This window comes from Notothenia rossii (genome assembly GCF_949606895.1).
Source record: "Notothenia rossii genome assembly, chromosome: 3".
NCBI classification, from domain to species: Eukaryota; Metazoa; Chordata; class Actinopteri; order Perciformes; family Nototheniidae; genus Notothenia; species Notothenia rossii.
Window position 1 is genome coordinate 83414963 of NC_136901.1, and position 26841 is coordinate 83441803.

Consider the following 26841-nt stretch of genomic DNA (forward strand, 5'->3'; position numbering starts at 1 on the left):
ACCATAACGATCTAATAATTTTGAAAAAATAGCTTGGCTGTGCAAACAGACAATGATTGTAACGATGGGAGTTTTCACAAGATGTTAAATTGACTCCAATAAATGATGAAATTATGGAAAATCCATCAATATCCAATTTTTGGCTCAACATAGTGTGCATTTGTGTTTCTATTCAATAAATGAGATGACGGTTCTAATAGTCAAATACCTTTACTTGTGTAAAACCACCATGGCCACTACTACTGACTCAATAATATAAACTCCAGAGCTGTTTGTTTGTTTTTTGTGTTATAGTGTTACATAATTGTAAACCTGAGGTCACTTAATCTATTGTTTTGAATGCAAAATTATATATTATTACATTTATTGCGTGTAATACCAAATATCTATTGCAACAGGAATTATTGAACATCTGATCCCAGAAGTACACATTATCCAGGTAGCCTTGAGAACATAACATTATCCCTTACTGCTTAAAGCTCTGAAGGAGTTCATCAGATTAATCACAACAACACTGACGGTGAATTGAGCACATTATAAAAAGTCAATGTGTTTAACCAAATAGGAAACAACTGAAAATGTGAAGGTGTTTGTTCCTCAGTTTCCTCCAATGTGAGGGTAAACATAATCATGTGTGTATACTCTGAAACCCTGTTTTACATTCAAACAGGAGCATTGAGTGCTTCCCATCATTGTGGACCCGACATGTCAACTGGGGGTCAATCAAATGACATGGTAAATACGTGGTGGTGTGCTTTTTATTTGTTCAAGACACAGATTATAATCAAATTATAAAACAACAGTATAATAAACCAACTGATAAGTAGCTAAATGTAATGTATGTTATGTTTGCCTGATAAAGAGTGACAAGATATAAATATAATTACTGATGGCTGAACATTTGACAAAAGAAAGTGTGTAAAGATCACTGCAAAGCAATCTCTACTATAGACATGGTCTATATGTTAAAGTCACCTAATCGCCCAAAAGTTTGTCATTGACGCACATTTTGTTTTTTATTTTGCAGGATGAAGAAGTGAAGGCAGTGACTTATGCATCAGTGGATTTCTCAACAAGGAAAGTGAAAAGAGGACGGAGAAAGGAGAGAGAAATGCCAAAAGATTGTATGTACTCTGTTGTTAGATCTGATCACTACAACCAGCCACACCCCTCTCTTTAGTCAGAGATTTGAGTTGCTTTCTGAATGTGTTGATACAGGAAGTGTGCCAACTTTACTGTAAGGTGTCATCTAGGTCGAAATCTATGTGGAACTGTTTGCTTCTGTTTTTTTGTTGACATAATAAAACTTGCTATTTATAGTGTCCCCTAATATTGATTAACTGTATCTTCACTCAACTACTACAAGCCAACATACAGTGAGGGACTCAGGGCAACAAATCTGTCATCCAGTCAGGGGCGCCGCCAGGGATTTTGGGCCCCATGAAAATATATCACATTGGTTAATTACATTTTTTATTCTTAATGTTCTAAAATTGTTTGGGACCCCTGTCAGTCACGGGCCCTTAGAATCGTCCTAACTTTTCACCCACTTATGGCGCCCCTGCGATCCAGTTGAAGGATAGTTATATTTCAACTGATGATCGATATATATTTATGGATAGAATAAAGATAAAGATTTGTGTTAAAATCATAACGTGACAATATAACATAACAGCAAAAACAACGTAATTCGAGCAACTAGCATAAATCAATAGCAACCGCCCTTAGCGGACTTCCTTTTGTAACAGGCATAAAGTAAATGTTGGGTTTTGGTTTTACAAAGGACACAAAAAGAGGTCTCCTCCATCAAAGTCCTGTGCTTATTTTGAGCGATCCAACAACCGTCCCAGCCTTATTGAACTTTCTCGTTTGCTGTATTTTATATCAAACCACATAACTTTCAGTAAAGATTGCAAGAGACAATCAGCTCTGTGCTTCGTTCATAGCACCAAGTCACTTATGAGAACATTGAAATTCAACGTTTCCATTGATTGCGGACACATACTGTACAATTCAACTTCTAAATGGCCTTTGATACTGTTAATAACCAAGACAAAGTAATGAAAGAAGAGGTTTTCTTCTCCTTTTCATTCACAGACATTTGTTTATACATTAGACCAAAAACCTTTTGTCCGCTGCTTTCCCTACTGCTGCAGGGGAGTAGTTTCTTACTCCGTGATAAGAGCAGGTCAAATACATTACAAGTTGCATGACACATGATCTGGTCCTATACATTCATTGAGTGCTGTTGTGGTTCAAATTCTTTAGTTTTAGGAAGTTACTACCCTTAAGTGGCCCTTGTGTGTTTGTTTATAGTCTTTCACATTTACTTTGTGTCGATGCCTTTTAGCAATGGACGGGGCCACCAAACATCTGTAAAGTCTGCCTTTTGGGAAAAAACATTAACCTGATAAAAAGGCTTTCTGAATGGAGGAGAAAGTCAAAACTCCACAGATGATGAAACTTCCGACTTCATGTTGTAAGGCATGTTATTTAAAATAAGACTATTGCAAAAGCTTTTAAATGTAGGGTTGGCAAAAAAAAACATGTCTGACATTGGATAGATATGATATGTATCGAATATGAGCACTTCAAACTACTGTACTGCCTGAGGTGAACAAGGGGAAACACATTACTGTTACATAAAATGTAAAAAAGATTTTTGCTAAACATACATCTGAATGTTGCCATTTATTTCCCTGTAAATGTGGGTGAACAGACACCCACTTGACAACAAATGACGAGTGGAAAGGTGGGCTGCCAACATAGGGTGTGCTTTCAAAGTCACATTTCCTTCAATGTCATTCGTTATACAAACTTAGCCTTTCAGTAATACAGTATTTTAGTCATGCATTGACAGTGAAGGTGTCTTTAGTGCTGTTTTAAAGTTTGTGTGCTGTTTGACTTTGTACAGCTCAAATAACACATGAAGAGGTGAATAACGTTGGGCACATATGTTCTCAGAGTCAGACGTAAACAGTATCATCTCAGAATCACGTGTGTTGGCTCTTTAGTTTTTCTTTGTAATGTGATTTGCAGTACATAAAGGCGACAAATACTGTGTTAAAGTGAACACTATGAGTGACAATGATTAAACTAAAATTAGATTTATGTTTCCTTGTGAAACACTTCCCTTCTTGCACCTCTAACCTCATTACATATCCTGTAGGGCAGGTCTCTTCAGAGGAAACAGATTCAGTGGTCAGTCAAAGGAAGAGAAATGGCTTTTTCTCTCTCACTGTAGCTGTGACATGTGCATTTACTTTTGCTTTGAAGTAAAATGCCTGACTGCTTTGAGACTAGAAAGAAAAGTTATGCGTACAAAATGTTTACTCATTCATTATTTCGCAAACAATCTGTAACAAAAATGCATTTGGACAAAAATAGCTCTATTACTAAGTAATGCATTGCTGCCCAACACAGCACCAGACCTACATCATGTCCTAAAGGTACTGACATGTCAGTGACAAAATGAATGACCACGCACACACATTTACACTGAGCTTCAATAGCAAAATGCTTTCGACAGGGACAAGAATAAAAGTAAATTCCCATTGCAGTGGATATTCTGTACACTGTTGTGACAGGAAGTTTGTCTGTCAGTTTTTTAGTCGTCTTTTGTGTGTCTGCTGCGTATCAGTATGTCAGAAAATGTCACTTGGTGTTTGGTCAGACAGCTTTTAAATTTCATTGAAAAGGGGACATGATCGAAGGTTTGGTTAATTGAGGGTCGTGGTCTACCTTTCAGCCAATCACAATGACTTCTACTTTGTTAACCTTGATGACTTCTGGGTAAATGTTCCATTTGGGTTTGAAGACATCAGCAGTGCAAGGGAAGGGCTCTGTGGCACAATGATGGGAAGACTGGCTGCTCTGTTTCTTCTAAGGACATTGTGTGAGTGCAACTTTACTTACTACTTAAAGACAAGTACTACTATTTTCTAAAGGTCGTATTAAATTTTAGAAAAGTTTAATTATTAGTATTACTGTATTATCTTATCAATTTACATTGTCTTATCTTATCAATCATTGTTTTTGTCCTGTTGTCTCTTTTTTCAGCCCTGATTGAAACTGCAGAGGTTCCTCACCAGATCTCTTTGACTCTGGTGGAACTTGGTGGTAATTTGACTCTGACATGTTCAGTCTTTAAAAATAAAGGGGGGATGGTTTACTGGTATAAGCTGAAGTTTGGATATATGTTTCAAACTGTTGCGGCAGGAACTTTTGACAAAATACAACTTCAAGGACAATTTAACAACTCAAGATTCAACATCACAAAACCGCACGCTCAGAAAATTTTAAACATCAGAAATGTAACAAAAGAAGATGAAGCTATGTACTTCTGTCAAGCAGGATCGGCATACAAAATGGAAATGATTTACGGCACACTTTTAGTTGTGAATGGTAAAGTATATTCATTTTGATTACTTAATTTGCTACATTGTAAAATCCTTAAAATCAGTTACTTTATTCTTAATTTTTGTCCTTCACACAGATCATAAAAACCTGAAGAAATCTATCTACGTGAAACAAAGTCCGGAGACTGAGTTGGTCCAGCCCGGCGACTCAGTGACTCTCCAGTGTTCACTCCTCTCCAAAAACAAAGAAAACGCAGATCAGTGTCCAGAGGAACACAATGTGTACTGGTTCAGGTCTGGATCAGGAGAATCCCATCCAAGCATCCTTTACACTCACAGTGAGGAACAAAAGGAACGCAGCTGTGTCTTCAGTCTGTCCAAAACTATACACAGCTCCTCTGATACCGGGACGTATTACTGTGCTGTGGCTACATGTGGACAGATCCTGTTTGGAGAAGGAACTACAGTGGAGACAAGTACGTTTTAAAGTGTTGTTTCAATTATATTTCAATGTTTATTCATATTAAGTCTCTAAGTGTGTTTATAAAGGGGGATGAAGTATAAGCTACAACTACACTGATCAGCCATAACATTATTACCACCTGCCTAATATTGTGTAAGACCCCTTTTGCCAAAACCGTCCTGACCCGTCGAAGCATGGCCTCCACTATAGACCTCTGATGGTGTGCTGTAAGGTATTTGGCACCAAGACGTTGCAGCAGATCCTCTAAGTCCTGTAAATTGTGAGGTTTGGGCCTCCATGGATCAGACTTGTTTATCCAGCACATCCCACAGATGCTCAATCGGATTGAGATCTGGGAAATGTGGAGGCCAAGTTAACACCTTGAACTAGTTGTCGTGTTCCTCAAACCATTCCTGAACCATTTTATTTGTTGTGTGGCAGTACGCATTATCCTGCTGAAAGAGGCCAATGCCAACAGGGAATGTTCAGTATATTCCTTATAGGCTATATTAGTTGAAAAACGTTTTTTGCCAATGTACCATCCCATCTTATAAAATGATTATAGACGTCCAAGTCAATATCTGTTGTTATTTGATTATAGGAAGGAAATGAAGGTGTGCGGTTTCAAACATCGATTGCTGTATATATCATAGGTTAGCTTATGATCAATCCAAGTGGTTTAAGTCACTGTTGTTTAAGTGTTTGATAGGGACGTTTGCATATTAAGTGTTGATTAGATGTCAAATTTAAATCAAACTCAAATAAAATCGATTGTGATTGTTAGGAAAACAATTACAGTAAATTAAAATCTTCTTTGGTGGAGGTACATTTTCTCTTATTCCAACTAATTGTTATTGCATTTTCCTTTCATCTTTCAGGAACTGTCTTACGGACAGACGATGTATTTCTGCTTCTGCCGTCTGCGGTCTCGGCTATTAGTGTGATTGTTATAGCCATCCTTATTCACGCCATCAAGAGAAACAAGTGTGATTATTGCCATAATAAAGGTAAAATAAGTGACCTATCTAAACACATTATTTAGATGATGCTGATATCATTGCTTTACAAACTAGGGCATCCTTATCTATTTTTAACTTGTGTTCATATTGTAGCTGCTGTTTACCTGCAAGGAAATGTTGCAAAAATGAATGTGAAGGTAAGATCAACATTGCAAAAGGCTTATGATGCAACTCGATCAGGTTTGTCATCACAAATAATTTGTAATATATTTCCTTAGAGAAATGAAGACCCGTGGATGTATTCTACTGTCGTCTTTACCGTGATGGAAACTGGCCCCGGGGTCTACACGGCTGCCAAGGCTTTTTGATCTGAGTGAAATGTGGAGTCAGCGATTCTCAAGAAAGATTGTTGATATTTGATCTTAAAACAAATGTCCCCCTTCGTATTTACCCTGCCTCTTGCTCCCACTGCCTTTCTCTTTACACATCCATGGCCCTCCTTTCCCCTGTCCTCTGCACAGGCATAAACGCCCTGATGCTGATTGGCTGGATCACAACCAGCTCTTCTTTTAGCATAGGCACATAATGCAGTCAGCTAGCGGAGTGTAAGTAGATATTAGTTAGTAGTATATTGGATTTAAATCTTAGACTGCACCTTTTGACTGTGTCAGATGTCTTTGTACCAAATGTGATATTTGGTGTTAATGTGTTTCAGTTTAAAGCTGTTATAACATGTTGGGATTAGTTTGCATTATTCATAAAATGTTGGTTTGATGTTTTGTTTTTCTTATGCTTAAGTGATATTGAATGAATTTAAATATAAAATGCATTTTGTTCCATTTCTGTATGTTGAACTTTTTTGTCAAACACAGATATTAGTGAATGCCTGTCAAACATCTATACTGTCGTCACACTGATTCTATGCCGCCATACACCCTTTGTCTTATCAACTTGGAAGAGCAAAGCAGGAAGACTATTTCCTCTACATATAATCTATTTTCTGCTCATCTCCGTACCGTACACCAGGGGCATTAAAAGGAATAGTTTTTTTCTATTAAAGGAAATTTAGCTTCATTACTGTATTTTTGGTGAAAAGCACTCATTTGGATTGTTTTCTGTTTTCATGTTTCTTCTGCTATTAGAACAACTAGTACAATTACAGCAAACATATTTATTTTTCTTAACATATGTGTGCCATATAACCAAAAGTACATATAACTATCATTTTTTGAAAATGATATATAGTTCATACAAAGTTCAACCCGTTTTATCCGTCAAAGAACTAAAAGTAACCAGCCATTTTTGTCATTAAATCAATATTAGCAAACCTTTTTACTTTGATATATTCTACACAGTACTGTTACAAACTGCTCTGTTTCCGAGTCACTGTATATGCTGTTGGGTGATGATTATTAAGAGGACACATTTTCAATTATTTGCCTCCAAAAGAATAATGCACAGTAATAAAATGAATAGCTTATTTTAGATGCAGCATCGTTTTTTGATGAACATTATTTACCCACTTATTCTCTCCGGGTGTTTGAAAAGTGTATTATTTTCAACTTGAGCCATTCTCAGTCGCCTCCTCATGCCTGTGCAACAAGCAGTGTTCTTTCGTGCTTGTCACATCAACAACTAGCTCTTTAAAAGCAAAATATAAAGCAAAGTAACTAACTGCACAACATTTGTTAAAAACATGCAAAGCTGAGCTAAGCCAAAGCTCACACGGGTGCATGGTGCTGTGTGTGGTTTGCTCTCACAGCGGAGTACACACACTCCTGTGGTAACTCTTGCTTTTGCTTCACTTTTTTAACTTTTCTTGTGGAGTAATTCAGTGCTGCATAGTTTACCTCCTCTTCGTCTCCATCCTGCAAATCATATAGTCTATTAAATATACATTCCTTAAATATTAGGCCTGTAAAATAAAAAACACTTCATCCAAACCAAGTCTAATGTTTGAATGTTTGAGTCTAAAGTCGTACAAGGATGCTTTTTGCCTCCATATTTGGTGCATAGTTTCAAAGTTCAAAACATATTTACCAGGTCAGTTGATTCGTCCACTGCCGCCTCGTTGGTTCTAGGATTACGGGTGGTACACGTTGCAACTGCAGAAAAAGTTAAATAATGTTAGAGGGGGTTGAATTGTTCAATTGTCCGCTGAATTTTTAAGTAGAGTCTGGAGTTTTGCCCTTTTGTGGGAATTTTACTTTTGAATTTATTTTAGAAATATAACAACATGAAACTTTAGTTGTGAGTTCACAGAATATGTTGAGTACATGTATGGTGACATCATACATGACATGTCTGCATAGAGATGATTATTTTAGAGTTAATCATTTAAGTTGCATTTCCCCTTTTGACAGATGAAGACATTTGAAAGGATGTTGAGATAACTCAGGACTCAAACTCGCAACCATTTTACACAAAGCTCAAAATGTATATCCTTTGGGTTAAACTGATAAATGAATACTTATACTTGCTTGATGAGGATTAAAAAGAGGGAAGCTTGGGAAGAAAATGATTCAACAATTAATATAAAAAAGGCCTCTGTAGGAGACACAAAGTAAATGAATGTTATGTGCTTGGGTTTGAGCCCAATGTGATGTTGGGTCTGTTATTACTGGGTACAATTAACCAAAGTTACAATAAAACTACATTCCTACATTTTAAAACATGGGCAAAGAGTGATGCCTTAAAACCAGTTAAGCCCCATGCCCCTGGTATACCAGTTAATGCCCCATTAAGCTATCATCCTCTGATAAGTGGTTTTATTTAAAACTTTATTCAAACTACGGGATTTATATGTATTGATTCTGTCATCCCTAGTTCTTTGTCTTATATGGTTAATTAACAACAGCAAAACCACCTATTGAGACACTGTGTTAGTATATTTAATGGACGTGATGTGAACAATATAAAGAGTAGGACTAATTTCTTTGTATATTGTGTTATTTAAGCATATGCACAATAAAACACATACACAGAAGAAACATATTTCCTGTTTGTATGATGCTATTCCACAGGTCAATGGTTGGTAACGGTAGTGTTATGCTGTAATTGGGCCTGGTTGTCATCGCTGACATTTATGATGTTAAAAAGATACTGAGTTTTTATTTTTGTTGCTGTGAACCATGAGTCTTTCAATTGTTCAGTAACTGTTCATTTTCCAAGAATGAAAGTGAAGACAAGAGACTTCTAGTAAAATATGTAGCCTTCTGTCTCCAAAACTGGACATTAAAAAGGAGAACGTTGACCATCTTCAACCAAAGCCAAAGAGATCAGGTGAAAATCCTGTGCATTGAGAGGATATGGGGAAAAAACTACACAGAAAAACCCCCATGATTCTTTCAATCCTGCATTATTGTGCATTGCATCAGGTCTAAAGATTTTTTTCTACAACATACATGTTGACTCTTCTAGGAAAAGGCCATGCCAGATAGTATTTAAATGTTATACATCACATATCTTATCTTATATGTTTTACATGTGCACTTTGAGACACTTATGACAATATGTTCTGGACACAATCTTTCTTTCAATCTTTCAGATCTCACATCCCTTTGTAAAGACCTTCTGCGTCAGAACAAGAAGCAAAGCCACATGCAGCAGCTACACTGAGAGTCATGCATTGTGGTGGGCCATCTCTCCACCCTTTGACCAAGCATCAAGGCTGTTACTCAGAATAGACCCGACTATGGGCCTCAACAGGATGTGAAGCAAGGAGAGACGCTTCGGAAGCTTCATTGTTTAAGTTTGACTTGTTCATTTGCTCATTCAAAAGAAAAAAGTATATGTTTCAGATGCAACAAAAAGCATCTACAACCATTTGCAATCAATATATTAACATATCAACATATTAACATATCAACCCCAACTCTTTCTTCTTGGTAAATGGTGATGCCAGAGTTTTGGGAGTTTTACTAGACTGCATTACATTGTTAGGTGTTCCTAGTAAGTGTCAATAGTGTACAAGTGCACAGTATCATGACCCAGGATTGTTTTATGTTAATCACTTTGTAAATAGCCATCAGTTTTTTTTGTTTTTGTTTTGTTTCCTTGGTTTACATTCCTTGGTTTCTTCCGTCAGATAAAAATATGCAGCTCAGAAATTGTGTCAGGATGAATGTGTTCCTGTGATAATCTGAGGCTGTTGATCTGCTGCTTCCTCTAACAAGCTCTCTGCAAAGTGTGCATGTGTCGAGGATGGGTGGTTTGACAGCCCTCCTCTGCACGCTGTGCTCTTCCTGCTGAAGTGACAGGCAGAGGGGGCGGGTCATCAGAAATTACGTGGAGGTTAGATTGGCTGGCTTGCACACTAACATGGCTGCTCTGTTTTTTCCCTATGGCAAATGGCAGGTTATATGTTCTGTGTACAAACATCTGAAAAGATAAATAAATGCATTTCTAATTCAGTTACAACAACAATGTGGTAGGATTAGAACTAAGAGACCTATATAGGCTGGTGTGCTTTTTGTTGCATTACAAGCAATGCATTTATATTGAAATGTTAATGGTGTCAGTTTCTTTTCAAGCTAATATTCATTTAATATAAATTAATTTAAAATCTTCAGTTTGTTGAACCATTTGCCTTTTACAAAAGATGGCAGAAAGCACACTTTTTAATCATATCCCATAGGAATACATTTAATGCAGAAAAGGGGGGCAAATATTGTTGATGACGTGAAGAACAAATAAATAAACTATGATCGATAAAAATTGTCAGCTAAATGAAATGTAATGTTATGACGTTTACAAATTGGATCGTGTTTCATAAAATACACAATATGTCTCTGATTTGACCATCAATATTTATTACTGGTATATTGAAATGTTTGGTGTTTTGTAAAATGTCAACTAATGGTACATGGAAAATGATAAATGATATAACAAATATGCAGTGCAGTCGCAGCCTAGTGGCTTAGCCTTCAATATGCCGACAAGGAGCGCCAACATGCCTTGATCATGTGAGTAAACTGAACTGTTTTTGTCAAACACAACTTCCGACAAAATCATTCCTTAAATATATAGCATCAGAAAACATCTTTGTAAATCCTTAGCTTGTTTTTCATACACAAGCAGAGCACAAGCAGATGAACATATATCAATTAATGTATCATTAATGTGGAGAGGCTGCCAATCCAATAGTGCTCTAAGTGATGTGAATTGGATCAGATTTTAGAAAGGTTGTCAGACTGATCTAGACAGTTTAAAACTGTATTATGGTACCTTGTAGTTTCCTCAGTTGTATTTATTATCATTTCATGTGTTGTCCAATACTGTCAGCTAAGGTTTACGATATATTCAAGTATAACTGCATAGGCAATATGCTACCTCTAATCTTTATTGAAAGTACTCAAATGCCTTTGGTGAATGGGGAAGAATAAAGAGATATGCTTCAAAAAGACTAGGGAGGGACCAGTGTTACAGGAAGAGCAACTTTGAACCTTTATTACGTGAAAACCAATCAGATGCATTTGACACTTTGACGTACATACTCGTGACCATGTGACTTCTACTTTAAAACCACTCAAATACCAAAGAGTTCTCTAACAAAATACAATATCAAGATGCTACTTTTATGGGCAACACTGGTTGTTCTTCACCAAGGCTGTAAGTGCAAGTATCCAGTTAAGAATCTCCATTCACACTAGATACATAATGTACCTAAACTTTGTTTGTGCATGATCAAGCTCTGGTTCAAATGCTGGAGTGATGGTAACGATTCACCTTACAGTACAAAAACCTCCCATGAATACTCTGTCGTTAAAAAATACAAATGACTTCACATGATGTCCTTTAGCTTTTAAACCAAGCTACTTACATTTCCTTCAATACTGTTGACATGCCTTCAGGAGCAATTTTGGGTGGGGTTTAGTATGTTGCCCAAGAACACTTTGACATGTTAGGGCTGGCTATCGAACCACTCACCCTCAGATTGGTAGATTAGCCACTGAGCCATACAGTAGCTATTTAAAAGTATACATCATTATTCCAGATAGGTCAGGTAAGAAACACTCACATTCTTCCATGATAAAAGGCATGATGTTGGCAAAAGCCTATTTGGAAACATAATTATTATAAGACTTTATAACACATGACCATGCAGAACACTGGAATGAACACTTTGTGGTTGTAACTTGTAAGCCAACCAGCCAAGTAGCAGTTTAAATGTATTGGTCTAAAATGTCACCACAAGACATTTGAAGGAAACTCTAATATTACATGTATTAATTCTTGATTCTTGCTATGGCCAAAGACATGATTTGTGACGCAACAGTTACCTTGATCTTTGACCGCAATATTCAAATCAGATAATCCTTGAGTCTGGTGGACAGTTGGGTCAAATTTGAGGAAATGACCTTGAGGCAAGCATGGGATATCATATTTTGACCACAACATTTTCATCAGTTAATACTTGAGTGCAACTGGACGGTGTGCAAGAGTTAAATAAAAAAACTTCATTAGCTTTAGATGCCAAAACCATGTTTGGCCCCAGGCTATTTCTGCTCTAAAGTTTAGCTTCTTTACATGGAGGTCTATGCAGATCGCTCTGTTTTGGAGCCCGCCTCAAGTGGCCATTGGGTGAACTGCAGTTATTGTCACTGCTGCATGGCGAAAGTTTCATATTGAAAGAGAAGATGATTTAGATGATGAGATGATTACCCCAATTGTAGCTTTCCATTTTACCTGAGTATTATCACAAAATAAAAGATTACAAATATTTATAAAAAATATTAATCAATACTGAAATATACTATTATTCATAATGTTAAAGTTAAAATATTGTTGATTCAGTAAATGCTCAGCCTAAAGATTTAGAAGCTATATGTGCTGTGCTGGCCCCCCAACGCTCTGGGTGAAGTGCTCCCCAGCGTACAGGCCGTAGTGCAGGATCTCTGTCTGCGCTGCAGCCCAGGACATCTGCTTGGTGGAGAAGCGAGCAGCCCAGCGGCCCTGAGGGTCCACCGACACAACCCCCCCCAGACCACTGACTCTGGACTTCATGTAGGCCAGGCCTAAGTCACTGGCATCCTCCACGGACTGACCTGAGAGCAGAGGAGAGACGAAAAGAGGTTCTGAATCAGGTAGAAGAGCTCATTAACAGGTCAGGGGTCAACTAGTGTACATCAGCGTAACAACAATAGAAAGAGTGGAGTGGAGATCAAAACACCTAAGAGAGATATGATGGTGTTGTTTTGTACTTTTGTAATAAAAATGCCCTACAACAAATATGTTTGCAACATGTTTCCTGTTGATGTGACAACAGTAATATTTGATAAAACATTTCCTAGAGCCTAACCATAATTAATTTTAAAAAAGTAATAGATTTTAATCAAAAGGACATAAATAAAGATGTTTCCACCACGAATTGGTGCATAAACCAATCAGAAAACAGCAAATTAAGAGTTAAACCTTACATATTTCCCAGTGAAGGAGCCCCACACTCCCCACTTTATATTTGTCCTTCCTAATGTTAAAATGAAACCATAGTCCTCATGTTTTGTTTTTTAAGCAATTTACAATCCCTGACCAGAGCAGTAATTTAAGCCATACACTAATTTAATTATTTGCAGAAATTGCCTGGTTATAGGCACTCTTTCGTCACTGCAGAAATCCAGAGTGTGTTACCTTGCTCCATGTGGAAGAGGATGAGTCTGGCCAGAGTCACCTTCATGATGGGTTCTCCGTGGCCTGTGGCCGACACTGCCCCTACCTGGTTGTCAGCGTAACCTCCAGACCCTGCAGGGACAATTTGAGAAAAAAAATCACTTTTTCGTTTTCTATAGATACATTTTGTAATTTTCATCTCATTGCAATGAATGATTGTCAAGCGGTTGTGACAGTATAGTAAGCTAGACATGTCTGAAAAGGCCAAAATCCACCTGAAGCTGTTTATTAATCACCTCTGAAACTCTGCGACACTGATGTAAAATTATTTAGCAACGGGTCAAATTTGACCCGCGGACAACTGGACGTGTTGTCTACAGAATAATCCCAATGCAACATGTGTCAGCAGTATTGAACAATAGGTTATCAGACAAAAAGCTCATAGTCAATAATGGATTAAGCAGACATTTTTCACTAACTAACAAACAACTTCTGCAGGTCAAAGGTCATCTGCTGGAGAACTATTAGTCTAAAAAAAACACTTTCCAATCTGTTTGGTGCGGTTTTGATGTCAATAGATCTCGTGCTCGCTCTTAAAGGTTAACTCCAGACGGTTAGTGTGAGGACTAACCTATGCAGGGTGTGTCGCCGACCCGGCCCTCCATCTTGTTCAGAGTCCCCCCGGTGGAGGTGGCGCAGGCGATGTTGCCCTGCGAATCCACCGCCACTGCTCCAACTGTGCCCATCTTCCCCCTGCACGAGAAAACATAAAGGAACAGCAAAAAGTTTCCTTTAAAACATTTTTTTTTAATAAAACGTTTATAATCACTGCAGACGTGAACTCAATAAAAAGGACACAGAGAAAGAAAACATTAAATCATTTTTTTTGAATTGGCATAAATAAACCACAATCATATTATTAATATATATCATATTAAAAAGAATGTTGAGTTCATCAGTTTGCTGATATAAATTATTTTAATTCACATGAAGACATCCAGTGAAAAAAGGGGAACATTTTGTTTTTACCCCTTTTTGTTTTTTTCAGTTTTGAATTTTCCATACATAATCAATACTAACAAATGCTAATAAGCCTGAAGACGTGGTGACTCACCATTGGCTCTCCACAAGGTTGGCATCAGGCATCAGGTTCTTTGCCCAGCGCATGCGGGAGTACTCAGTGATGAGGGACTCAGGGGACACCTCGGGGACCCCCATGGACCGGGCGAACTGACTGGCCCCCTCTGCTGTCAGAAATGAGTGACTTGTCTGAAATCAATAATCAGAGATCACATCCTTAAAGAGGCCTTACAGTATTATGCTTGTCAGGGTTTTCCCTTCCCTGTGTATTTTATATGGGTTTTGTACATGTAAATGGTCTGCAAAGGCTAACATCCCAAAGTTCCTCCAGAGGGAGTTTCTCTCCCACACACTCTCTCCCCCCCAGCTCCATTGGACTCCTTTGTTTACTTTTGTGACACAGTGATATCACTATGTAACACTTGTGCTTCTATTGGCTAGTGCTCTAACACATTATGCATGATAGGCTCAGTGTTGTGAAATCTCTAATTACTTGACCATTCATAACAGAGCTGGACAGCTAACCAATCAGAGCAGACTGGGCTCTGGTTTCAGACAGGCAGTATGAGAAAAATAAAGAGCTTTTTGAAAATTAAAGCATGGTGACATGTCACAGTAGAGACAACAAATACACATATGAACCTGAACATAAGCATAATAGGGCCCCTTTAAGTGTACATTTTGTATATTTGTATTCTCATTAATTTATTTGCATTGAGGAAATCCAATAGTAAAGGAAATTAATTACGTTACATTACTAACATACTGTGATACTTAGATTAGGTTACTAATTATACTTTTTCACAGGTAATTAGTCATTATAATGCAATACATTTTTAACGTAACCCTCCCAAACCCTTACTTCTTCCTACTTTCGATTTACAACTCCCAAGTGTATGCTTTAACCATTCCATATTTAAAGGTACACACCTTGTCCATGACCAGTCTTGCCAGCTGGATGGGGTTGGCGATGTTGCGTACAGCAGACACAGCACCACTACCCAGAGTTAACCCATCCATCACAATAGCATCCATCTCCACCTCTCCTTTAATGTTCAGCACTGACCCACACCCTGAAACACAATTTGAGAAATGTTTGTATAGAGGTATGCCTTTGTGGAATAATAATCCTTATCTTTTATGTAAATAATCCTGGCAGTATGTACAGCATGTGATCCAAATATTAAACGGCAATTTATCCGTAGGAGTTCCACATATTTTTACAAGTGTAAAGTGTTCGTGGTGCTAGTTAGGGGCAGTTATTACCATATTACCACTTTAAACTTTTATTGTTACACCCCATTTTGAACCCAAATAATCCCCCAGATTCCTAAATGTATCACATTTTCATCAACAGCAGTTGTTAAAGTAATAAAATAAGTAAAGTTATCTTAAATGTAACAAACTGATGAAGAATAAGAATTGCATTTAGGGTCATTTTTTGTGTAAATATGTTCAGATGTGTAAGTATTTGCATGTGCTCATACAGTGTATTTCTACTTTGCTATTACGGTTATTAAATACATATAAGACATTTAATGGAACAGTACTACATGTTAATGTACAAAAACAAATATGAGTAAATAGATTTCACATTTAAGGTATAGAACATTTACCAAACCAACTTAACAAAATTAATAAATGCAGTGATAGTGATTTTTTTTTACAGATTTGTATTTATATGGTATATACAGATGAGGATATGTATAAATGCAGTATGTGTAAGAAGGATGCCATTATGCTGCATGTATTTAATAAGAGATTAGATCTGTATCATTACCTGCATTGAAACAGGGGTTATTCTCCATGTTGCTGACAGCCTCCACCACAGCGTCCATGCTGCTGCCCCCTCCCCGGAGGATGGTGTACCCCGCTCGGGCGGCAGAGCAAACCCCCGCACTGGCCATTTCTGACCGTTCCTTCAGGATAAGACCCGCCCCCCATGTACCACTACAACTGGCAACATGTCATTCACCTGGGCAGGAAAGAGATAACACAGGATGTTAAATATTAAAGGAGCTACATGTAACATAAATGGACAATTTTAATATGATGTGATTAGTGTCCTGCAAAACTGACTCAGTTTCCCTCTGTCCACATTTCTGGTTCATCTTTAGGGCAGAATAAAGTCTGACTATCGAGATTTTATTTAGTTGTCATTGTTTAGAGATTACAATTGGATAAGGTATCTTGCTGGTAAACAACAGGCCATTAAAAGAAGGATACATCGGTCAAAAATATTGCATTATGGCATTTTTCTTTAAATGCATTGTATAAAGCCATTTCAATGTATAACTTGCTTTGATTTAGCCTTTGGCATTTGTCTTACTTTTTTTTGTTTTCGTTTTGTGATGAATAACTGGAAATTCAGAGAAATAATACAGCCTTAATTTATTACAATATTTAATGATTAGATTACATAACTTGTGTTGCTTCACTAAATTGCAGTCTGCAGATACATGTTACCAGACTTTCTACAACTATCAATTGACATATTGCTTGTTTGTCATGTTTTTGAAGTCTATTATTTGGATTGGATTGGCATGTGTTGAAGCAAGCATCCCAAAATTAAAATAATTTAGACTTTTGAAAAAAGCTTGTAATTAAAAGAAAACTATGCCTTATAACAAAGATATCATGGAAACATTTGCCTAAATCGCATAATAGTTCCTGAGACATGTTTCAATAATGCTGCATGTTAGTTGTATTTTATTTTGAAAGTGTGATTTCCATATCGCGGAAATTATATTGAATTCCTGAGCTTTACCACTCCTCAGCGATATTTTGGTAAGAAAGGAGCACCTTCCTTGCTTGTTCGCTGTCTTGTATTCAGGGTGTCATTTGTATATTCTTTGCATGTAGGCCAGGGATGTCAAACTCAAATACACAGTGGGCCAAAATAAAAATAAACGGTACTAGTCGAGGGCCGGACTGGTTCAATGTTTATTGCAAAAGTTATTGAAATGAACTTATTGCACATATTAAACCTGCAACTAAAAAAGCTTAAATGATTGCCTGTACTCTCAGTTGAACATCTTTGACAACCTTATACAGTCTATGTTGACAACACACATTTCACACTAAACTCGATTTTGAAACTTTTTCCGGTTGTGTTCAGCTCAGTGCAAGTATCATGCCAAATACAATACTCTAGTCAAGTGTAACCACAAGGCAACCTCTACCAAACAGCCCTTTACTAAAGCCCTTGTCATCTACTTACCGTCTCTCATCCGCCAAACAGTCAAAACCTCATTTTTCCACCTCCGCAATATTGCAAAAATCCTACCGTCTCTCACCCGCCCCGCAGCCGAACGACGAATCCATGCCTTCATTTCCTCCCGCCTTGACTACTGCAACTCACTTCTTTACGGCATCAGCACTACATCCCTCAACAGACTCCAACGGGTTCAAAATGCAGCTGCACGTCTCCTCACACATACCAAATCATGGCATCACATCAGCCCAGTCCTCAAAGAGCTCCACTGGCTTCCTGTCTCCCATCGCATCAATTACAAAATGATGGTCCTCACCTACAAAGCACTCCACCATTTGGCACCCCCTTATCTCACAAACCTTCTCACTCCTTATCAACCCCCACGGTCCCTCAGATCCACCGCAGCCGGACTCCTATCCATTCCCACATCCACACTCTGCAGCTTTGGGGACAGAGCCTTCTCAGTGGCAGCTCCTAGGCTCTGGAATTCCCTCCCCCAAGATCTCCGTGACTCTGAGTCCCTCACAGTCTTTCAGTCCCGCCTCAAATCACATCTTTTCAACTCTGTCTACCCATAAGCCCCCCTCCTCTCAATCAATTTCCTCTTGACTGCCTTTTTAATTATTTTACTATACTTACTTGTTTGCCTGTCCTTGTTTGTCTACCCTCCCTCATATTGTAAAGCGTCTTTGAGTTGTGAAAAGCGCTATATAAATAAAATGCATTATTATTATTATTAATATTTGAACATATCTGCACATAAAACTCGTCATGGCATGCACAAAAAAGCTCATTTCCAACCATCATTGCTTTTTTTCTTTATCATTTATTTTACTGCATTGAATAGGAACCCTCATTTGGGTGAAAGCTGTTGAGCAGCCCATTCAAGCCTTGCAATTGTAATTGACAGGGAATGTTGTTGGTTTGCATGGTGTTATATGATGACGATTAAATGTCTGGTTGTCTTTTTAAAGTCTTTACTGTCATGCTGCATGCACCTACCGCCAGACATGCAGCTGCTGCCCCTCTCTACATGTGGGCTCTCTCATTGCATTTAAACTGATGCTCAGAGAGCTGACCATGGTGCTGAAATACAAATCCAGCTAGTTGTACTATCCACACAGTGTGTATGACCCTTCAGATTTCAGAAACATAATGCATAATCAAATGTCTTTCTTCAGTAATTCTTAGATATTTCAGATATAAGTTTTTCCCCAATTCTGTTTCTAACAATACTCCAATAAAGCAAATGTGTTCAAATGTGTGTGTGTGTGTGATAAAAAGGAAGGACAGATGGAAGAGATGGGAGAGAGAGAGAGAGAGAGAGAGGGAGGGAGGGTGAGGAAGAAAAAAAAGGGTGTCATTCTCCCACGCAATGAGTGGTGGGAGGGGGGAGGAGGAGGAAGAGGAGGGTGCAAACACTTTTACTGTGAATGGTTTCAGATACAATACTGGAAAATGGCTCTTTAGACATTTTGTTGATTGCTCATTGACTTGCTGAAATAATGGTTAAACTAACACTATACAATTGATTGCATTCTTTTTTAAAGGTTACAATTCCATACATTTCCCTATAATTTCATTGTCGCTCCTAAATATGAATGTAAAAATGTATAAAGAAAGTTGAAGGGGTGGTTAGAAAATGTATGCCATAGATTTAAGGAGATTTAAAGGAGTCATCTTATAAACTGAACCTCATTTTATTTTTTTACTGCTTGAATGCCAATTAAGGCATAAACCCACATTATTATCTGTTATTCTGTTATTACATTTCCATGTGAACTTATGTAGTTCCAACTTAATTCCAACTTAGTGATACATTATTACGTTCTAGGGGGGTTAGCCCTTAAACATGGCAGATCCATCCCCATATATCAAGAGGTAGGATTTTCAATTACAGTAATGTCATTTAAATAAATGTCTGCTAAGTCATTTCATTTTCAAGTTGTTAAGTCAGCAGGTTTTAAAGTGTTATACCACTTTAAGAGAGCAAACAATACTGTAGGCATTATGTTATCGTAACCTTTAATTATAATCCATTTGTTTTATTTTCATAATGAATACATAAAATATGCTTCATTCGAGGTATGGTCCTACAACACCCACAATGCACCCTTGATGAACCATTTATTTTCTTAGTGTGCTATGTTGGCGTGAGCGTGCATCTGAACGGTGAGTGGAGCCCCCCATTCTCAAATGAGAGCTGCGTGCTCCTGCCGCAGGAGAAGTGAACGCGCTTGAGGGGCTGCGGCCCCATTCGCGGTTCCGTCTCGCTGACATCAGCATCAGCATCAGCGGCGGCTGCACAACCAGAAGAGTCCGCCTCGCCCCGCAGCCAGCAGCAGATTCAGCCGGGCCCCCACTCTCTGCCCGGCCTGAAGGAAGGAAGCCACATCCCACTCCCGTGTGCCATCATCCCGACCGACCGCTCGAGATATGGACTCCCCGTGAAACGGAGGTGGTGGAGGGGAGAGGCGGAAGGGCGGGCGGCAAGAGGAAGAAGGAGAGGCTGAAAACCGGGAACCAAAGCGCTACAATCACCGTCACCGCTGCTACTACTACTACCGCAGCTAGCACCGACACATTGCTGCTCCCGCCGCAACCCTGGGTGCCATGGGAACTCCGCATCAGTCGCTCCAACCGCCGCTTTATCCGTGGGCCATGTCGTGATCTGCGGGATACGCAAGCGGGTTTTTAAAAAAAAGTCTGGATTTTGAAGAATTAGATGTGAATCAGTGATCCTCAGAGGTGCTGGTAATAATGTTATGTTTACATCTTTGAACAACCCTAACTCTAATCCTAGCCATAGGCTTATGCCCAAACATGACACTGATCAATTCTCAACTCTCTCAGAGAAAACTAAAAAAGTGTATCACCCAAACTATTCTTTTAAAATCTTAAATGTTATACTCTCTAACCTGTTAAGCCCCAAGCCTGTTTTTCAGGTCTCAGGCTCTAAAATTACATTTCCAGAACAAATGATCATACAGTAACTAGACTTCTAAAAGGGGAACATTTATAATCTTTTTTTCTCAAAGTAATGATAAACCTGTGAGTTGGATGTAGAAAAGTCAGAATCAATATAAATGTTTTTTATTTTAAAGAAAATTCAGATTGAACATAGTAAAACTTTTTTAATTATTGTGTCCGTCAAAAAAAAAAAAAATTAGTTATAGTGAAAACCACCCTTGAATGATGGGATCAGAGACTACAAGCTTTAGGAATCCAAAGGACAACATATAATAAGTACCCTGTATCAAGATTGATGCAAAACAAGTGACATTTGACCTTTTTAGAGAGATTAAGCAAAATAAATTCCACCTCTGGGGTCATCCTTTTACTGTTGATGTTGTTTGTGAAGTCTTAACCAAGCTAGATCCTAAAAAGCCGGCTGGTCCGGACAACGTAGAGCCTTTCTTTTTAAAGATAGCTGCAGATCTTATGGCTCCACCTCTTACTACTCTTTTTAACCTCTCTCTCAGCTCGAACAAAATCCCAAAAGTATGGAAGTCAGTTTATGTCCTGCCACTACTAAAAGGAGGGAAGGCCACCTTATTAAACAATTATAGACCCACTGGCGGTTCTACGGGGTGGCACGGGGTGGCAGCTGCCACCTCAGAAAAATGCCTTGCCACCCCAGTTGGCAGTTTTGTTTTGAAAGAAAAGTTGTGGCTCATCGGACATTTATGAGAGAAAATCTCTAATGTCCGAGTGCGAGTGAATGCAGCACAAGACGTGAGCCTTGTAACCCCTCCCTGGCGCGAGCCTGGAAATATGATTGGCGGCGATTTCATTTGAACGGGGGGACAGCACAAAACGAGAAGCATTTCGGATCCAAGTAGACGGAAGGAATGAGGTGTTTGCGGTCTACAATGACAGAGAAGAGTCTGTCAAGTTTGGCTGTAAGGTAAGGCAAGGCAAGGCAAGTTTATTTATATAGCACTTTTCTGTATGCGACAATTCAAAGTGCTTTACAAAACAAATTAAAATACTTTTTAGGATAAATACAGTAAAAACACATATATAATGGCATTTTACAACAGGCATTACAAAGCAAACATAATAAAATAATAAAAATAAACACCACACGTATACAATACGTTTAAAAGGCATAGGCCTACTGTAGTGTGAATATGAGCATCTCAATTAAAAGCAGCCAAAGATATATGTTTTTAGTCTTGATTTAAAAATAGTAAGCGTTTCTGCGGACGTGCATGGTTTGGGTAGTTTGTTCCAGAGTGTCGGGGCATAATAGCTAAATGCTGTCTCTCCATTTTCTGTTTTCACTCTCGGAACCGATAGCAGACCCGTCCCAGAAGACCTGAGGCACCTTGATGGCTTGTAATTCTTTGGCCGACTGGAAGCAAATGTAAAGACTTCAGAACCGGACTGATGTGATCCACTCCTCTTTTAGTGTTAGTGAGGACATGTGCAGCAGCGTTCTGAATCAGCTGCAGCTTTCTGATGGATTTTTTTGTCAGCCCTGTGAATACACTATTGCAGTAGTCGAGTCTACTAAAGATAAAAGCATGTACAAGCTTTTCTAAGTCCTGTTGTGACATTAGTTTTTTTATCCTCGATATGTTCTTCAGGCTGTACTCAGCATTGAATCAAAATGCACCTTTAAATCTTAATACGTTTGTGAGGCGTTTTGCTGAACACGATGGTAATCGCCTCATTCAGCTGTAATAGGCATGCCAACTTGATGCTCTGCTCACTGATGACTCAATGAGCATAATAAACTGTTAAGATGATGACCTTACGTGTGTATATATATTTTTTTCTTTGTGGGGGTCAGCTCCCAAAAAACTGTTTTAAGTCCAGAGAAAGTCAAATAAGATGGTGTGTAAAACTTCACTGCCCAGCCAAACAAAAGTAACCACTTTGATTTAACTAGGCCAGTAGGTAAGGGCTTTCCACTGGATAATAAATGCAGCAATGTATATGTTTTAGCTGACAAATACGATAGTGACTGGTGGATTTCAGACACAAAGAAAGTAGTGGCAGGTGAATTTAAACATATAATGTATCTGTCAGTGGCTGGCAGATCGTTTCATAACATTTAAAAAAAACAATTTTAACCCTGGAAATAACTATTCAAACACAGATGGTCTTCCTCAAGTCGAAGTTGAACACACCATTATTTAAAAGGGAACATTGTGCCATAGTGCATTTGATCAATATGCCCTTGGATGAAAGTAAAAACGACAAACTGTGAAAGAGGTAGAATGGCAAATTGCTATGAACCTCTTATGCATAGTGGTGTTTAAAAATAATAATAAAGTATGTCAAATGTATTTAACAAGGCTTTGGAAAATCAGTTTATAAGCTAGCTGACTTCCTTTATTCCTTCTAATGTTATATGGAATTCATAAATGTTTCTACTTTGTTTTTCAGATTTGTCTGTTGTGTGCTGTGGCCTGTTAGTCTTTGCTTTCACACCTGTTTTTTCACAAAATGTTTGCATATTTCAGAGACCCCCCACAGTTCAGTCAGTTTACATTTTAAGTTGGACACATTATCATATTTACTTTTTAAAGCACAAATCAACACGATATCCCCTCCTAGTGCAATATGCCAGTAGGATATGATGCTGCTGTCAGAGTAGCTTTGTGTTGTAGATTATAATACAGATTCTGTTTTGAATGTCATGTCGATTAAAACAAGAATCGATAACGAACATAAATATGTCAAGACCAGTGAACCAAGCATGGATGAGTTCTTGAATTATGGTAAGCCATAAGTAACAGGCCTTCTTAAAAGTGGATGTGCTTTCATCAAGTTCTCCATCCCTCCCGTCAGTGAAGGCATCAGAGTTTATGACAAGAGAGGACATGGGGTGGATGCAGACGTATTTGAAGAAGTAGCACAGCTTCCCAATGCTGGTGTATTTACTATCAGATTTGACAATGGTAAATCTGTTCTCTCTTGAATCTCATTTTTTTTCCTAAGGCTCCGATATAATTTTAGAATGTGAAAAACCGACAAATCGAAGGTGTATATGCTTATTATTTCTCCTCTCCCTTATTCTCCTGAAATGCACTTAGCTTCCAAGGGGACAACTTCCTCAGCCAGTCTACTGCTTGATGAGCAGAGATGGGGTCGTTCCTAAAAAAAAGTAATATATTACATATTACTTAAAAAAAAAGTAATATATTACACTACTTCGTTACTCTCTACATAAAGTAACTCGTTACTTTACTCGTTACTTTACTTGCAGGGCCGGCCCGCCCCTCCCTGCAGGCAGATCACGGACTGCTAAAGTTTGAAATGTTCTCTTTAGTTCAGTTTCCATTGTCGCATAAGACTGATCCAGATAGCTCATGAATGTTTTCCTATCTGACCATGGCTGTCCTCTGTCTCCTGCTATCTGTATATTTTGCGCAGTATATCTCTGTTCACGCTGTTGCGTCGGAGTGTTCTCCTGCGTGTTGGCCATGTGTTGCACTGGAACCCTGGAACCAGACTGAAACACACCGCTAACACTTCAGCCGAGCACGTACGAACTGTGCATGCGTGAGTGGCAATAACTCTCCTTACCAGCAGGCGGCGGTAGCGTGTCGGGGCAATGTTAGTAACTGTAGTGTGACTGAATTAATAAAGTAGCGCATTACACTACTCCGTTACCGACAAAAGTAATATTATTACAGTAACACCCAACTCTGTTGATGAGCTAACCAATTCAGCGCTGGAACCTTTAGCCTGCAGCTCTCATGACACGTTCATGGAGGATGAAAGCCCTTCCAGAAAACGCCAGAAGACTGATGACGATGCCAAAAGGCTAAAATGTGTTTGTTTTGACGGCTTCCTTTGGGGATTGCATACATTTTTTAAATGTGTATTTGTTGGTGTATTGGTGTCAATTGTTCAACATTGTTTATTTTTGGGTGAAAATTGTATATCAGTCTCTGTCAGCAGTTAAACGGACCAGCGGATATTCCAATCAGGGTCCTGAACACTAACTGAGCTGGTGACCCGTGAAACCACAACTTTGATTAATAACACTGTTGACTGCTAAAGGACAAAAAACCATGCGGGTTAATGTCCCTCGACACCCTCAGGTGCAGAGTACCAGGGGCCGGCAGGAAACTATTTTTAGCAATGATGTTGGAGAAGTTGATAATAAACCCAGGGTCTGCCCACTAACATGTAGATTTAGATTTTCTTTTACACACTGTACACATGCAACAGGGGCTCAACCTTTGTAAAAAATAAGTAATACCACTCGGATGTCTGTAAGTAAAGTACAGAATGAGCTGAGAGTTGATTAGCTTTGCTATCTTAGCTAGGAACTGGAGGTAGGGGAAAAGGCTAGCCTTGCTAGCTCAGCAGGTAACAACCCTGAAAACTACAACACAACATATATGTTGATATACAAATTAAACAATTGGTACGTTTAATTAGTGAGTTTAACCACAACAACTGCAAGCAACAGTGTCTGAGGGCTTCTTAAGATTTAATAAACGATGAATGTTTCATATCCATGTAACGGGAAGAAACTCAGCTAACTGCTGATATTTTTTTTTTAGCAAACAAAAACACAAGGCTAACGCTGAGCCTCTGAATTAGCCCTGAGCGGAAAGATGCTAATGCCGTTAGCACAGAAAAAACGGTATAACACCCTTATTACTTATCGTAACTGCACATCCAACATATCGATTAGCATCGTGAGAATACACAGAATTGATAGGTATCTATATCATCACTCCATTATCAGAACTCGCAACATTAAAAACAAAAACAGACATCACAACACATGGCATTAGGTAGCAAACACGGCAATATGTCTTACCTCTGTTATTGTCTGATCAAAAGTTGTCTTCAATGGCATTAAAACGAAAATAACTCTGCTGAAGGTTAATCCATAGGTTAATCCAATGTGTCTGTGTCACTTTGAAATGATTTCTGATAATCCATCAGCAATAAACCTAGTTTTAAGTTTTCAGATTTCAGAGCGTAAGATAGGTTTCTGTTGGAGAAATACTGTTTTCTCCAATATTTGAGTTGTTTTAATGCACTGATACTGTGGGGGACTCTGAACTGTGTATGACCTTGCAGCTGCCTCTTCTTGTGATATGAGGAGGCAGGGCTTTTCACGACACCCACGGATGATATTTGCGCCAGCTCGATTTACGACTTTGTTGTTATCTCCGTGTTTTGGACTATATAAGCCTGATGTTTTTTGCTGCTCCGTTGAGCAACATACCTCATGTGTATGAGTTAACCCATATCCTTTGTATTTGATTTAAAGAGCAACTTGCAGGTTGGAGACACCTGTGAATAAATGTGTAGGAAAATGATGAATACACTAGATTTTCCAAAAAGTATACAGAAATATACACGACAGTGACATCTGGCATCGTTTTAGTAAAACATTTTCACTTCCGCATAAAAAAGCCTCCGCACGTGACCTCCCGCGTGTGACGTAACATGGGGGAAACAAGGGGGAGAGCGGCCGGTCTAACGTATGAATAAACATGAATCACAATGCTAGTTTTGACACAGAAGAGGTTGAAATATATATTCGAATGCATATGATTATGATTATGAGCCTGCTAGGCGTCCAAGAGACCAGGAGCAGCCAAGGATTAGAAAAAATAACGGCCATCGGAGAGAAATGGAGCTGTGGTGTGTGGAGAACCAGTGGAGAACAGAGCAGCTGTCTCGGTGAGTGACCGGCGTTAGCATGTTAGCTAACGTCAGTCACATCACAACATTGTAAAGTTAGCTATCATATATCAGGCTATAACTAAAGTAGCATTGATAATATAGTAACGTTACTGGCAGGACTGTTGATACTGATCCATAACAGAAACTAATGCGCAAGTATCCGCCGTATCTCGCGTTACCTAATGTAACTCCACACTACGGTGCTGACCGGAGGGGAGACGTGAGATACGGCTGATACTTGACGATCTGGCGGAGAAAGGTTGTGGAGCCTCCGTTGATATGCCATTGTAAATGGCTTGATGGAAAGCAGGTGTGTAGTCAGGGAGGATGCACAGCTGATTGCAGCAGGTGAGTGGAGGTTGAGCCGGGAGCCAGGAGTGACAGCCACCACGCACACACAAACAACACAGACAGGGGGAAACAAACAAACACAAAGGAGACGGCTGGAGCAGTACAGCCACCACAGCGTTACCTAATGCAACTCCACAC

At 38.7% G+C, this 26841-nt stretch overlaps 1 long non-coding RNA gene and 1 pseudogene across 2 annotated transcripts; one reads left to right on the top strand and one right to left on the bottom strand.

Moving 5' to 3' along the window:
• Nucleotides 1-5696: 5696 nt before the first annotated feature.
• LOC307031474 lies at nucleotides 5697-6409 on the top strand. Its single transcript, XR_013805980.1, has 3 exons — nucleotides 5697-5828; nucleotides 5934-5977; nucleotides 6059-6409. It is a non-coding gene; the product is annotated as an uncharacterized lncRNA (long non-coding RNA).
• Nucleotides 6410-12602: 6193 nt separating this feature from the next.
• LOC307033066 (isoaspartyl peptidase/L-asparaginase-like) lies at nucleotides 12603-16434 on the bottom strand (annotated as a pseudogene). Its single transcript, XR_013810632.1, has 6 exons — nucleotides 16249-16434; nucleotides 15399-15541; nucleotides 14503-14657; nucleotides 14020-14141; nucleotides 13410-13520; nucleotides 12603-12826 (listed from the first exon to the last, which is right to left on the bottom strand). The product of XR_013810632.1 is annotated as an isoaspartyl peptidase/L-asparaginase-like (transcript).
• Between the last annotated feature and the right edge of the window lie 10407 nt (nucleotides 16435-26841).